Source organism: Onychomys torridus, chromosome 13 (assembly GCF_903995425.1).
Source record: "Onychomys torridus chromosome 13, mOncTor1.1, whole genome shotgun sequence".
Taxonomy (NCBI): domain Eukaryota; kingdom Metazoa; phylum Chordata; class Mammalia; order Rodentia; family Cricetidae; genus Onychomys; species Onychomys torridus.
Genome location: NC_050455.1, coordinates 3,758,873 through 3,773,726, shown reverse-complemented (window position 1 = coordinate 3,773,726; position 14,854 = coordinate 3,758,873). Strand labels below are relative to the sequence as shown.

Sequence of the window (14,854 nt, the reverse complement as noted above, 5' to 3'; positions counted from 1 at the left end):
ATGGAGGAATTTGATTCCGAAGACTTCTCCACGTGGGACAAGGATGAGGACTACGTGCCATCAGGTGGAGAGTACAGTGAAGGAAGACGAAGTGGACGGTGAAGAGCAGGCTGAGAAAACCAAAGGGGAAAGAAGGAAGACTCAGAGCATTCCAGCCAGAAAGAGAGAGCAAAGTGGCTTCTTGTGAGAAGGCAAGGAGGAGGAGGGCGGCAAGGAAGAGCCTGGACGTGGTAGTAGTGGAGAAGACGAAGAGAAGCAAGGAGGCCTTGGGTCCGAGAATGCAAGGAAGAAGAAGGAGGATGAGCTGTGGGCCCAAGTCAAAAGCAGCTCCAAGTTCACAGGTTAAGGAGACTGAAGAGACTAGTTCAAATAAACAGTTGGTGAAAGCAGATGAGCTGGAGAAACCTAAAGACTCAGAAAAAAGTGAAAATTACCAATGTGTTTGACTTCGCTGGTGAAGGAGCGAGGGTGACTAAGGAAGTAGATGCTGCGTCCAAGGAAGCCAAGTCTTTCCTCAAGCAGACTGAGAGGGAAGCCCTCAGGCTGCCGTCACTTCAGCAGCCCCACTCCCTGCAGGGTCGGGGATGAACAGGTCAAGTGGCATGAGCACCCTTGAGGAGTCCAAACTGGACGGGGAGCTTCAAGGAGGAGGAAGGGATTGGTGAAGAACTGGCTATCCATGACCGAGGGAAAGAAGGGTACACTGAACGGAAGGCTTTTCTGGATCAAGCGGACCACAGGCAGTTTGAAATCGAGCGAGATCTCAGGCTGAGCAAAATGAAACCTTGACATTCTGGGGAGAGTTAGTAGCAGCTTAATCCTATTGACAATGTGAGCTCTTCCGTGTGTCTGTGACATATTTCCAGTGTGCATGGTTCCAGCAAGGCCCTTTTTCTACGTTGCAGTTTGGTTTATGTATCTTAATCTCAGCTGGTTTCATCCATTTTACTTTTTACAATCTGTCTTTAAACAAACAAATAGAACCCCCCCCCCCAAAAAATGGGGAACAAAACAAAAAACAACACAAACACAACAGTGCTAACCCTAAGTGTGGTAGTAGCCACCCTGAGTCCCAGAACTTCGGAGGAAAAGGCAGGAAGGTCAACGGGGAACTTAAGGTGATCTGGTTTGAGATCAACCAGAGTTACATGAGAAGTTGTCTCAAAACAAAACAGAAAATATGTTAAAAACAAAAAGAAAATCTAAATAGTAGGTGGTGGTAGGACATAAAACATAAAAATATAAAGACATGAATGCCTCCAGGTTGCTTGTTGGAAGCAACATACCAGGAATCCATGAGTAGCTACAACATCTTTCAAGGGCTAAAGAGGAAAAAAACAGCCAAGTAGTCTACATTTAGTAAAATAAAACCTTAGTGTACTGTATGAAAAAAATTCACTTAAAAAATACCTTCCATAATCAAGCCAAAATAGGACTGGAGATGGCTAAGGCCTTGCCTTGTAAGCAAGAGGACCATAGTTCGGGCCCCAAGAAGCTTCCTCCTTCAAATTCTTTGCTCGGGTATTTTCTCACAGCAATGATACATGATTAACAGAAACAAGACACGATGTGTATTATTTCAAACCTAGTTGCAAAAACTCCAAACCAACTGATGGGCTAGATCATCTGCTCCATGCACCTTGCCAAGAGTCTGATCATGAAAAGATTTGATTTTATCATAGATGGCATCATCCCTTTCTCTGTATTTGTCCAAGATGGCACCTGCCATTGGGAGTAAGCCTAAAGGAAGGGTCTACACCCTCTCAGGAAGGGTCTACACCCTCTCAGGAAGAATCTACACCCTCTCAGGAAGGGTCTACACCCTCTCAGGAAGGGTCTACACTCTCTCAGGAAGGGTCTACACCCTCTCAGGAAGGGTCTACACTCTCTCAGGAAGGCTCTACACTCTCTCAGGAAGGGTCTACACCCTCTCAGGAAGGGTCTACACTCTCTCAGGAAGGCTCTACACTCTCTCAGGAAGGGTCTACACTCTCTCAGGAAGGGTCTACACCCTCTCAGGAAGGCTCTACACCCTCTCAGGAAGAATCTACACCCTCTCAGGAAGAATCTACACCCACTCAGGAAGGATCTACACCCTCTCAGGAAGGGTCTACACTCCCTCAGGAAGGATCTACACCCTCTCAGGAAGGATCTACACTCTCTCATGAAGGGTCTATACTCTCTCAGGAAGGATCTACACCCTCTCAGGAAGGATCTACACTCTCTCATGAAGGGTCTATACTCTCTCAGGAAGGATCTACACCCTCTCAGGAAGGAGCTACACTCTCTCAGGAAGGGTCTACACTCTCTCAGGAACGGTCTACACCCTCTCAGGAAGGATCTACACTCTCTCAGGAAGGGTCTACACTCTCTCAGGAAGGGTCTACACTCTCTCAGGAAGGGTCTACACTCTCTCAGGAAGGGTCTACACCCTCTCAGGAAGGGTCTACACTCTCTCAGGAAGGGTCTACACCCTCTCAGGAAGGGTCTACACTCTCTCAGGAAGGGTCTACACCCTCTCAGGAAGGGTCTACACTCTCTCAGGAAGGGTCTACACTCTCTCACCTTGCTACTGGCACACAGTGACTTAACCAAAGGCATCTATAGAAATAATGGCTTGGGTGCCAATGACAACTGGAGATGGATTCATGGAACTGAAACAGCCAGTAAGACAGGGACAGTTCCTGGGTGGGTGTGACAAAGGGATGCCTTAAGAGAAGGCACCACGAAAGAGTGACATTCTCTCTCAACTTAGACCCCAGTTGCCTACTGAAATGCAAGATGGTGTTTTCCAAAACCCCTTCCTTTGGAGAAGCAAGAAGGAAGTATTACAGCAGCCAGCTCAACACATACCCCAGTGCTGCCAAGTCTGGTCTAGAGCCCCAGAGAACAGCACTCAGGCAGCTTGGTTTGGGGTCACACTTCCTGAAGCTGTTATTCAAGACCTGAGTTGGAATCAAGACCTGGAAACCCAAATCCACTGGAGCTGAAAACACTGATGTAGAGTAGGCTGAATGAATATCAGATGCCATGACCATGGGGGTTTTGGATTAAGAAAGGGACTGGGATAAAACGGTAGAAGTCCATCCTTTGTGGGCCCCATTTGTCAAAACCTGGCATGTAAAAATAGCTCTTCACTTTGTTCCTGTGGGTAGAAAGCCACACAGAGATAGAGAGATGACTGGAACATTTAGATAATGAAGTAAGAAAAACAGCTTTGTGGAGCACTAAGAAAATGGGCCTTGCAATCAAAGTAGACATCGAGACAGCATGCACAAAGGAAGAGATGGGATGGACTGTTTGTCACCCAAGCTGGGTTGAAGTCTGAGTGATTCATGTGTACAGCAGAAGTATGGGTATGTAATTACAGTAGATGTTATGTTACCCAGCCTATGGAATCTGTAAATGAAGAAGACACCATTGAGGTTTTTCAGCAACCTTACCACCAAAGATGAGCGCTAACCATCCTTTTCCTGTTGTGTGTGTGGATATTGAGCAAGGGGGGTTGGGGGTGGGGCACACATTACACCTGCCACAGTAGGCATGGTGAAGGTCAAAAGACAAGTTTTGGAAGTTGGTTCTCTCCTTCCACCTTGTTGAGGGTCTCTCTTGTTTCTGCTTGATACTCCAGGCTAGCTTGACTTCAAGATTATGGGTGAATGGGGAAATGCAAATTAAAATTACTCTTAGATTTTATCTAAATCCAATTAGAATGGCCAAGATCAATAAAACAAATGATAGCTCACACTGGCAAGGATGTGGGGAAAGGGAGAATATTTATTCATTGCTGATGTGAATGAAAACGTATACAGCCCATACAAAAATCAGTGTGAATTTTCCTGAAAAAGCTAAAAAATTAATCTACCACAAGATCTAGCTATCCCACTCTTGGTCATCTACCCAAAAGACTCTAAATTCTTCTACAGAGAGACTAGCTCACCCATGGTCATTGCTGCTCTATTCATAAGAGCTGGGAATTGGAAAAAGCCTAGATGTACATCAACTGACGAACAGATAATGAAAATGTGCTACCCTTACACAATAAAATATTATTCAACTGTTAAGAAAAGGGAAATTTGCAGGTAAATGAATGGAGCTAGAAATAATCATCCCAAGTGAGTAACTCAGACACACAAAGAAAAATACTGTGTATTTTCTCTGATATGTAAATCTTAGCTTTTAAGCTTTAGATTTGTGTGCTACAATGAAAATAACCATAGATGTTAAATGCCTAGGAAGGGATCAGAGGTGAGGAAAGGACCTCTCAAGGAAGTGAAATCGAATATAGTGTTATAGAGAGATAAAGGGAACTAGAATAGGAGGATTAATTAAGGAGGAGGATGGAAGGTCGTGGTAAAGCAGGAAATATGGAGGGAACAACACAAAAGACCATTTGAAAAGTCATATAAGAACCTACTACTGTAGAAGCTTCCTAAGATACATACACATATGAAAGATCACAATGGAGTCACCATCCAATAGGAGAACAATATCCAAAGTGGACATCTTATACCACCATTTAAAACTCCAGTGCCAGGAATGGGTTGCATTTTATTGAGCCTTGGCTAAAGGGAATCCCCAAACACCACAGGCTATTGCCAAGGCTATTGGTTACTCTCCACAACCTGATGATAAGGCCCTATTGCTGGAGACAACAAACACTTCATCAAACCCTACTGACCAGCACTCATGACACTGGAAGGCACTCTGCATGCTGCCAGAGGAGAAAAGTAAACATCAGCATGTCCCAGCTACAAACCCTGAGGCCTGCAATTAGTGACCTGCATTCAAGATACACTGGGGTAGTAGTGGTACAAATGTTATGGGAGTAACCAGCCACTCTTTGTTGTTGTTGTTGTTGTTGTTGTTGTTGAGGACCCTCCATGAGATGGAACCCATACATGACACTGCTGAAGCAACCAGAAACTTCTGACCAGACAGTTCATGGGCCTAGGGGAAAACCTGTCACCATTATTTAGATAAAGAAACATAGCAATAAAATAACCCCTGGTGACATATTGCTACACCCATCAATCAACGCTTCACTCAACTCATGTCAGAGAAGCTTCTTCTTGCAGTAGATGGGAACTAACACAGAGACCAACAACTAGACAATGTGAAGAGAGGGAGAGAGTTTGAAACACTCAATCCTAAATGTGATATTTCATCAAAGTCCTCCTTTCCAGATTCAGAGATTTATGTAGAAGAGGCAAAAAGATTGTAAGAGCCAGAAGTGATGGATCACTCGAAGGAACAGTGGTCACTCAGATTTGGTTCATGAACGAACCAGCTTTTATCCCCTTTGAAGCAAAAACTGTGTTGTGTGTGTCAATGGAACATAGATTAAAATCAGTGAAGGCAGCAGACACCTACAGCAAGAGAACAGGCACAAGATTTCAATTTTCATCTCTGGTGAGGGCATGTGCCCAGGCCTTTAATTCTCCCAGCAATGCCAACGTGGAGGTCACCCACTCAGCTAGACTGACTGGCCAGCAACCTCCAGGACCCTATTGTCTCCACCTGTGTTCTGTCTGTTTAATGCGGGCTAATCGAGCTCAGTTTCTCATACTCATGTACTGAGCTGTCTCCAAAACCCAGTGTCCTGGCGCTGACTGAACATCACATGGCTGAGAAGAGTTCATCAGTCTTCAGCCTCTCAGAGCTCAAATTATCATCCGAGCACCCAGGACCCCACTATAAATTCCATTGCCAACACAGGTTAAAGGGAACTTTTCCCAGGCAAACTAGTCTGAGAGTTTAAAGGGTATCTCCTAGGTTCTGGCCAAGGGCTCAGATTTCCTTTGAAACAGCAGAGTCTGGGCAACCTGATGTAATCATCTGATGCTTGTTTACCTTTCTCCAGTCTCCAAAACTGCATGAGTGTAGAGATGGGTGCAGTAAACAGCAGCTGCATGTCTGGCTAGAGAACAGACTGGGCCTGCCACATGAAGGACTGTGCTTCCCCCACTGTCCAGTGGCTCCTTCCCAGGCTCCCTTCCCTACCCAGTGGTTTGAAAACTCTTTGCTAGGTTGAAGGCCACAAGACAGAGGCAGCAGGCCCAGTGCTGACTGCTTTATGAAAACCTAGTGTTGTTAAACAACAAAGAAGGTCCAGTAGCTGTAGTTCTGAAAGCTAAGACTTCAATTCCAGAGCTGAAATTATTCAGAAAACCAAGGCAGCTCAGAGGAAAGGAGATACACGTTCAAAGTGAAAAAAAAAAAAAAAAAAGAATAAAAGAGAGCATGCAAGACAGCTCAGCAGGTACAGGTGCCTGCCACCAAGGCTGGCAGCCTGCATTTGACCCCCTTCTATTAAAAAAAAAAGTTATCCACAAGAATGCAGATGAGCATGCACTGTCCACAGAGCAAACACCTGATAATTGCCTGGGTGGAGCTCACAGTGATCCTGTAGATCTTATCTATGGCGACTACAGGCTTGTGAACCTTATCTTACAGGACAAAGTCATGGTGTTTATCAGACTCGCTTTCCTTCCCCCTTCACACTAAATGTGAAATCCTCTTTAGAGGCTGGAATTAAGAAATTATATGAACCAACTGCTACCACTGTCTCTTAAATAAAAGGCATTGAAAGCTGACTGAGCGTGAGCACTGGCTGGTTTTTGAGAGGGACTTCATGGCTGTGAACGCATCCTAGTGCTTCCTGTCATGAATGAATACTGAAGGATGAAAAGAGGAGGCTGAGCAGATCAGCACATGGATTCCATTCATATCACTTCATGGCTAAAAATAAAGCAAGATCATAGGCTGCAGATCATTAGCTCAATGGTGAAGGAAAATGCTTTCTTACCTAGCACACAGGAGGCCTGGGTTTGGGTCTTAGGACAGTTGTGGAGGAATCATTAGGAACAATTTGCATGCTCTGAGTGGAAAAATTATAACATCAATCCAACTTCCAACTTTAAGTCATATGTGTATGGTTAACACACACACACACACACACACACACACACACACACACACACACACACGTGCACATGTTTCATACATGATTTATTGTTGTTAGAAGAGACAGGGTCTCACCAGGTAGCTCTGACTGGTCTGAACTCACTACATAGACTAGGTTGGTATCAAACTCAGAGATCCACCTGCCTCTGCCTCCCAAGTACTGGGATTAAAGGTGTGCACCACCATGCCTGGCTCATCCACCTCTGAAACATTGTTCATGTCCTTTTGAGACAGGGACTCTCATTGGTTCATGACTTACAAGGTGCACACTACCATGCTCAATATTTTAAAACTTTTAAAAAAAATTATACTATAAATGCATCATTCCCCCCTTCCTTTCCTCTCTCTGATCCCTCCATGTACCATACTCTTTTCCCTCTCAAAATCACGGTCTCGTGTGTGTGTGTGTGTGTGTGTGTGTGTGTGTGTGTGTGTGTGTGTGTTGTGTGTGTGAGATAAATTATGAATTTATAAATGCAACTAAGTTATAAATACAACTGCTCACTTTTTTAGTGTCACTAGTGTGTATATGCACTCAGGGCTGATCATTTGGTATTGGGTAACCAATCTGGGGTTCATCCCCTGGGGGAAACTACTTCACCCACTCCCAGCATTCCTTAGCTGCCTGTAGTGCATTGTGTATGGGTGGGCCTCCATGAGCTTTCTTCCTTCATTGCTGGTATGTCTTTTGGTGTTTATACTTCTTAAGGTCTTGTTTAGGCTGCCATATTGTTGAGGCATTACAGTTGAAGCTTCCCTGTCATTTGTAGGAGGCCCAATCCACAGCAGATTTCCTGGTCCTCTGGCTCATACAATCTTTCAACTACCTTTCTGAAATATTCCCTGAGCCTTAGATGCAGGAATTTGGGTTGTAGTTGCATCAGTCAGGGCTAGGCACCCTACTTGTTCTCTGCATTTTGGCCAGTTGTTATTTCCATCTGTTACAAAGGGAAGTTTCTTTGATGAGTGGTGGGAGCTACACTTATCTGTAGCTGGGAATAAGGATATTTAGAACATAGTTAGGAATCATGCTGGTTTAATAAAATGATACTAGCACGTTCTCCTCTAAGATCTTTGACCTCACTATCCCTGGGTAGTTGTCTAGGTTTCCATTACCAGGCATAATTCTCTTTTGTTGATCAGGTCTTAAGTCCAATTAGAGAGCTGTTGGTTACCACAGATATGTGTGTACCACTACTGCAGCCTTAGGCTTATGCCATGCTATCATCATTGTGGTTCACAGGCATCACGACTAAGTAGGACTATTGATTTCTTCCCTCCCTTGGAAGCTTACATAGCATCTCCTGGTTTATCAAAGCTAGTTGTCAGGAAGGAGGTATGCAAATCAGACCCAGCTCCAGTCTACCAGGTCTTGTGTCTGAAGTGCATGGAGTCTTCAGCAGTAGGGAACTTACCTTCAACCTCTGGGAAATAACCAAAGGCAACCACAATAGCCTATTTTGTTTTGGGAGTCTCTTGACTCCCTTGACCAACAACTCAAAAGGGAGTTTCTCATGCCTTGGATTGAGTTGTTTATTAGTCTATTTGTGCCCAGTATTTTTCATGTGGGTTGTATGTTTAGACCCTCATGCTTGTACAGTTAGCACATTACTCTCTCAACTACCTCCCAACCCATGTGTGACTTCTAGCTATATGGCCTCTATATATGTATTAGAATTTTGAAACAAGTTGTTGAAATCTAAAGAGATCAAGTTAATGGAGGCTGTCTTGTTAATATTCTGATCCATCCCCTTGGCGCCACCCTATGCCCTGATGTAGAAACCTATTCTTAAGGGAAAACTCTGCCCCTTCCTCTCTCTTCTATCTCTTCTGCTTTCCTTCCACAAGGCGTGCACCTCTCAAATCTCCCCACCCCCCCCCCCCCCCCCCCCGTCTCCCTCTTTCTATCTTTCTGCCTCTTCATCTCTCTTTTATAATAAACCATTTCCACGGGGATGCAGTGTCTGGGCTGTGTATCTCCACTTGCTGCCCCGCCACCATGCCCACATGGACTGGGCCACCCACCAGCCTGCTGCTGCATCTGGGGGTCCCGCTGTATACAATTCCTAACATGTCTGTTGTCACACACAATCATGTATTATTAAATTAAAATTTTCTAGTTGTATTCATTAGCAGCTTCCTCACAAATATCAAATCTGTGATCTATCTAATATATTAGTTGACTTATTAAATTTTTTCACATTAATTTTTTGCAGATTGGATTACAATTGTTAATGTCCAGAAAACACAATATTAACACTTTCATAGACAAACATGAAAAGGATTACATGTGATGCTGTAAGCTGATCTTGGACCCAGAACAACTTCACTTTTGTAAACTGGCGTCTACTTACTATACCACAAATATACATGCACATGTTTGCCTTTGATTTCAAAAAACAACCAGAGCAGCTACTAAAATGATTTTTTAAAACAAAATTGTCACTGGAATGTGAATTTAATCATGTTTGCTTATATATGAAATTATAGAACTGAGTATTTATTAAAAATGAACTTGTAGGTATTTTGGTGTATGTGTGTGTATGTGTGTACATGTGTATGTATATATATGCATACAGAAGCCAGAGGTTGGTGTAGAATGTCATTTTCAATCTCTCTCCACTTTATTTTTGGGGTCAGGGTCTCTCACTAAACCTGGAGTTCACAGGTTGGCTAGACTGATTGACTCACAAACTCAGGGATCTTCCCATCTCTACCTCCTCAGCACTGTGATTACAGGCATGTCTCATACTGGGCTTGTTTTTGTTTTTTTTTTTTTTTTACCTGGGTGATATAGACTGAACTCAGGTCCACATGATTACATGGTAGCATTTGACTGATTGAGCTATTGCCCCAGTCCCTGAGCTTGTGACATACTTTATGAAGAAACTGAAAAAAAAAAAAAAAGTATTTCAGATAGGTATAATTTATCTATGCAAGCCAATCTATTTTGGTGATAGATTTATAACTTTATTGAAATGCATTTTAAAGAATGTCACCTACAGCTGGGCAGTGGTGGTGCAAGCCTTTAATCCCAGCACTTGGGAGGCAGAGGCAGGCAGATCTCTATGAGTTTGAGGCCAGGCTGGGTTAGAGTGAGTTCCAGGAAAGGCACCAAAACTACACTGAGAAACCCTGTTTCGAAAAGAAGAAGAAGAAGAAGAAGAAGAAGAAGAAGAAGAAGAAGAAGAAGAAGAAGAAGAAGAAGAAGAATGTCACCTACAAATAATTATTCTGAAAACATGACACAAGAAGATTCAGGTGAATCTTCCACTTTATCTTGAGTTTATCACATATCATAATGCTTATCTAGTCCTTTCCTCCTCTTCCTCCTTCTCTTCCCTCTCCTCTCTTTCCTTATCCCTCTTCTTTTCAAGGAAGTTTCTATGGGCTCATCCTCTGCAGATTTTTGTCCTGGTGTCTGGCTTTTCCTTTGTCCAACATAATGCAGCTGAGTTGTCATAAACTAAGCATTATATGCAGGCTCACAGCACTCAGCTGGCAGCTAGAGTAAAGCTATCACCAGGTAAATGACACTGCACAACAACACTGGTGTTCAGAGGTATGAGTGGAAGGAGAAATGGCTTCCCAAATAGAAAAGCAGGCTAGACTCGAATAGCACTGTTGGTACCCACGTGCCACTGGCACCTGCTGTGGAATAACCACTCAAATTGGTTTAATAAACGCTGATTGGCCAGGCAGGAAGTATAAGTGAGATGACCAAACTAAGGATGATGGGAAGGAGAAGGGCAGAGCCAGAGAGTTGCTGGAAAACACAGAGAAGCAAGGGGAGAGTGTCATACTAGAAAAGGTAGCAAGCCACGTGGCTAAACATAGATAAGAGTTATGGGTTGACTAAAGTGTAAGAGCTAGTCAGTAATAAGCTTGAGCTCTCAGCCAAACATTTATAACATTTATAAGCCTCTGTGTGGTAATTTGGAAATCGGCTGCCAGATATTTGGGAACAGGCATTGGGACAGGAAACATCTGTTTACAGCACCTCCTCTCTTTCCTTTTGTATTTACATCTAATTTACCAAATCTGTTCTATTTTACCACCTAAATATACTTACTCCCCCATCTCCACTATCAACAGCTCAGCTCAGGGCTGGAGCTAGAGTTCAGGGACAAGTCATAGGTTCAGGATTCAAGGCCCTGAGTTTGATGCCCAGTGTGTTAGTTCCTCACACATTCTCGAGTGCACACATGGGGGGCACTCATTTCAGTTTGTCCATCACTTGGCTTTTCTCTTCCCATCCTTTGTACCAAGATTAAATTGATTATAAACCCATCTGACTCACTTCATAGCCAATAACTAAAATAAAAACATCATCTATAGCAGTCTATTGCATGCAAATGATACCAACCAATGACACCCCACACATTACATCATTTCAATCTTCTACAAATCCCAGGAGAAGAGATAACTCACTCCGTTTTACAGGTAAGGAAAACTAGGCTGAGAGGAGTTGAATAGCTTGTTCAAGGTATGGAAGCTACATTTAAATCCAACTCTCATTTCAAAATCTACCTCTTGATGACCATGTATCTATCATTCATCTCTTGCCTCTATACAATATACAGCTCTCTGTCCTAGACTCAAACCCTAAAGTCCTCTATCCATACTGTGCTTTCTGGCCTCTCTCTCTCCTTATTTCCTTGTGGTCTACACCAGGAGTTGGCAAACTGCAGCCCACAGACCATAGGTTTGGCCTAGGAACTAAGAACATTTTTCATATTTCTATTATTGAAAGAATTCCAGAGAATAGTTTTATGACACACAAAGTGAAAGTTCCAATTTCCATGCAGTCCTAACAGAATACTGGACTCCATTGCTTCTTATTCCTATGTCTAACTTCACACCACAACAAAGCCACAAATATTTAATAGCTAAGATTTACAGAAAAAAAAGTTTGCCTATACTCCTTGAAAGACATGGGGTCCCCTCCACTTTTTTTTTTATTATAGGAATGCAAACCCATTCCCTGGATTGAAGAGGTTTAGGGTAGGGGTGGGTGAGAAGTACTGGGGGGAGCCACCAGTACTGAGGAAACCTTGTCCCGGGTTCCTTTGGGACCCAACAATGCTAAGATGACAGTTGAAAGCTTTATCAATAATAGCCATTCAGTTCCTTTATAAGTTTTCAAATCTCAGTAGATATCTAAGATAACTTCCTTAAGCTTCCAAGACTAGTAGGAAGCATTCACAGGATTCAAACTTAAGAGTCAGATTAGTAGCTATCACCGTGTACAAATCTTAAGTTCAAGTGGATCAAAGACCTCAACATAAGACCAGATACACTGGAACTGAGAGAAGAGAAAGTGGGGAATAGCCTTGAACACACTGGCACAGGAGACAACTTCATGAACAGAACACCAACAGTGTAGGCACTAAGATCAACAATTAAGAAACAGGACCTCATGAAACTGAAAAGCTTCTATAAGGCAAAGGACACTGTAAATAGGCAAAACAGCAGCCTACAGAATGGGAAAAGATCTTTATCAACCCCACATCTGACAGAGAGCTGATCTCCACAATAGACAAAGCACTCAAGAAACTAGACATCAACAAACCAAATAATCCAATTAAAAATGGGATACAGATCTAAACAGAGAATTCTCAACAGAGGAGTCTTACTTAAAGGAATGTTCAACATCCTTAGCCATCACGGAAATGCAAATCAAAATGACTCTGAGATTCCATCTTATACCTGTCAGAATGGTTAAGATCAAACACAAGTGAAAGCTCACGCTGGAGAGGATGTGGAGCAAGGAGAACTTGCCTCCATTGCTGGTGGGAGTGCAAACTTGTATAGCCACTTTGGAAGTCAGCATGTTGGTTTTGCAGAAAATTGGGAACTAATCTACCTGCATGGGGCTGACCTAGGTCCTCTGCATATATGTGAGAATTGTGTAGCTTGGTCCTCTTGTGGGTCTCCTAACAGTGGGAGCAGGGACTGTCTCTGACTCTGATGCCTTCCTTTGGGACCCATTCCTCCTAGGAGAGAAGGTGTCTAGCATTACTGAAACTTGATATGCCATGGCTGGCTGATATCCATGGGAGGCCTACCCTTTTTCTGAAGAGAAATGGAGGAGTAGATGTGGGAGGGAGCTGGGGGAGATTGAGGGGAAAGGAGGGAGGGGAAACTGCAGTTAATATAAACAAATAAAAATAAACAGTCAAATGACAGGGTCTACTTCATGTTCACTGTGCCAGAATGCCTTTCCAGGGAACCAAAGAACATGGAAACTTCATGTCTAATTAGGGTTCTAGGTACCCTTGGAATCCTCAGAAATAGCCTACATCAAATACAAAATCAGACTGAATGGAATTCTTTTCATATTCTAAGCATCACTGAACACAGCTTATTTAACCCTCATAATAATTTAGACAAAGAACTATATCCCATATTTTTATAAATTATAAAATGGTACTTGGATAATTCACAGATTTATTACACTATGCCAGTAGAGATTTATAGATTACCTCCTTAGAGATAAAAACTATAACCTAATTTCTCCATATCTGGTTCAACCTTGGTAACAAACCCCCACCATTTACTCCTAATTAAATCATTTCAAGATGACTCAGTCTCTTCAGTGACAAAAATGTGGTCACCAAAGGTATTCAACTTTGTCAGCATGGAAATACAAACTAAAACCGGAAAGTGATATCATCACACCATGCAATGAAAATGAAACTATACCACATGAAGACATGAGGTAACTAGAATCCATGGACTGTAGGCGGGAGCAGAAATTGCTGTAGCTAGAAAGCTGCTTGCTACCTAAATCAACATGCTAGAGCTGACTTATAGTTTTAGAACCTTGGGAGTCAGTTGACGTCTCACTAATAGTCTGAAACTGGGACAGGATGAGAACAACTGGCAGACATCCCAAATCAGCACTGAACTCAGGGCCAGCACACCACTGGGCACTGTATGTCAAAGCTCTACACGTACATGTCCTATGACCTCACAAATCCATGCCTAGCAAATGTCCTAGAGAAATGCCTATATAACAGGCTGGGGAGATGGTTAATAGGTTGCCAAGCCTGATGACTTGAGTTTAATCCCCAGAGCCCACACAGTAAAATGAAAGTGTCAGCCCCTGAGAATTGTCCTGACCACTACACCCACACACACAAACACACACACACAGTAAAAATGTAATCAAAACATTTTAGAAATGTTTACATACATTCACTAAAAGCCACATGTAAGAAATGTTCCTAACAGCATTAACTGTAAGCTAAACTGGAAACTCAAATATTTATAAATAGAATAAATTGTCATACCCTTTCAATAGAATAGTACATAGGGAGAAGAAAGAAATACTGTTACACACAATTACCTGGACGAGTCTTCCAATCCAACTCTGGAATGAGGAGTCAAACAGAAGCAGTTCTGTGCCGTTCCATGCACATCTAGGTGAGAAGAGACCAAACTCATCTACGATGTGAGAAATAAGGGCAGCGATACAGGAAACACCAGTCCCTTCACTCCACCCAAGTGTTGGCTACAGTGTTCACTATGTGAAAATTGGCCAACAAAATACATCAAGAAAGGAAAAAAAAGAGCTTTGATTTCACCTTAAACAACAACTAGGATGAGGAGGAAATGATGAGATTGTCTACCTTGAAACCAGAAGGTAAGAAACCCTTTAGTGACAGGCATATGGCTTGGTCAGTAAAGGACTTGCCACACAAGCAAGAAGACTGAGTTTGGATCTGCAGCACTCACGTAAAACAGAACCAGGATAATGCCAGAAGCTCACTGACTAGTGTAGCTGGAATCTTAACAGGAGTCTTATTAATAAGATCAAACCCGAGGCCAGTTATTGGGGTGAACGCTGAAAGATCAGAGAAGCAGAACAAGCCACAGCTACCTC

The 14,854-nt window shown here is 42.9% G+C and overlaps 1 pseudogene; it reads left to right on the top strand.

The window, feature by feature from the left end:
- LOC118594430 lies at positions 1-789 on the top strand (annotated as a pseudogene).
- The last annotated feature ends 14,065 nt before the right edge of the window (positions 790-14,854 follow it).